The sequence below is a fragment of the Trichechus manatus genome, unplaced genomic scaffold (genome assembly GCF_000243295.1).
Source record: "Trichechus manatus latirostris isolate Lorelei unplaced genomic scaffold, TriManLat1.0 scaffold00092, whole genome shotgun sequence".
Classification (NCBI taxonomy): domain Eukaryota; kingdom Metazoa; phylum Chordata; class Mammalia; order Sirenia; family Trichechidae; genus Trichechus; species Trichechus manatus.
This window is the reverse complement of record NW_004444028.1, coordinates 2231370-2233171: the sequence shown is the minus strand read 5'-3', so window position 1 is coordinate 2233171 and position 1802 is coordinate 2231370.

Here is a 1802-nt window from a genome sequence, read left to right as displayed (position 1 = left end):
CTGCCAAAGCTGTTTGTAATGATGTTTAAAGTAGGTAAAACTCTAATTTTGTTTACATAAGTATTTTACATTTGGACCCAGAGGAAGAAAGAGGATGCTTTTTCAGTGGGGCTATGGAAAGAGTTAATGAAATACAGACAGAACTCTGAACACAACTTCCAACAGTTTTCCTAGTTAGTACAAATCCAATTAATGTGAACCTGCCAGGAATAGCAGTGTTATTTCTATTTGACATGGTTTGGGCTTCTCTTGTCAAATCTGTGTCGGTTGCACCCTGATCCCTCCATTATCAAGTTTTGAAGGGTGTTGGGGGAATTCTGGCAGCTGCTAGGGAGATCAGAGAAACACTCATGTAACCTCACAGCCTCTCACCATTCCTTTTGGCTTGGAATGGCCTCTTTCTCGTATACATTTCTAGAAAGATTGCAATTCTACCTTAGTAGTTCACATTTGTAGTTTAAACAAGTGATTGTCCATCTGTTGCCTAGACCTAGAGTACATGTGTGTTATGAATGAAATATGACAGCATGCTCCATACCCCTGCTTTAGCCATCTGTAGGAAACCAGTAGGCTGAAAAAGATATACCTCTGCAAAATGGGCCTCAAGTCCGTTGCCTGAGATCGCTCTTTTAGTGCACTTTCATGGGAGAGAATTGAAGAGAGCAATGTAATTTTGTGCCTTATTTTTAAAGAAAGTACTTACACTACTATGAATACTTCACTGCAGAGTCCGTGATATAAATAACAACCCTCAAATCTCAAAGACATACTCATCAAAAAGCCACAAACCAGAATCCAGAGGAGTCTGAACAGTTTATCTTCGTGTTTTCTAATAATCCTCCTTTCCCTCTTGTCTCTTGGGGGTACCTCATGGATCCCTAAATTAGGAGGACATTCTTATGCCAGGAGGTGATGCAGTGGATGTTGTTAGTGTTTATATTTTGATCTTATTCTGGTTCTAGTTAGTTAATGAAAGCAGAGATTTCAGCTTGAGCCTCTCCAACATCCGTTAAGCATATCCATGTTTTTAAAATTGCCCTAGTTTATTTTTATTTTATTTTTTTGGTAAATAGCGGACAGAACAAGTTGGGAATCCTGTTTCTCAATCATTACTATCGTGCAGCCATGAAATAATCAGGTCAGATTATTTACTTGACAGATAAGTAAAATGAAACTTTTCTTATGAGACTGTTGTTTGGTTAGTGTATTATATCAAGCCTTTAAAAATTATCTGATTAAAGCTACTAGGACTTGGTGAAAGTTCTTCGCTCCTTTCCTCTCTATCCTTTCTTTTCTTCTTCCTTTCCTTCCTTCCTTCTGTTTATCCTTCCTCTTGATGCTACCATACTTGAGTTTGTCCTGAAGAAACTAAATCAGTTCATTACAATCCTCATGGAATTACGATCATATTAAGGGGAGAAGGCTACACCAATATACATGGTATCCACAAAACCTTCATTTCCAAGGGCGTATATTACAGGCTGTGTTTGATTGTTTTTGTTTTTCATAAAATGAGATGAGGTAATACGGTCTTTCAGTTTTCATGAATTTTTTTCAGGGAGTTAGGTCGTAGAATTCTTGGCAAATTCATTTATGACTGCTCTAGTTTTCTCAGCTATATGCAGAGTGATGTTTCTAAGACTAGGTTAAGAGTTTTAAAAACTACAAAGCATTTTGGCTAACAAAACCATTAGATTTTTAATGTGGCATACCATTTGATTCCGTTAAAACTGGGTAATTTTGATTTTCACGGTAGGAAGAAACTTATATCCTTCCAGAATTTTAACACCTATCAGCACTTT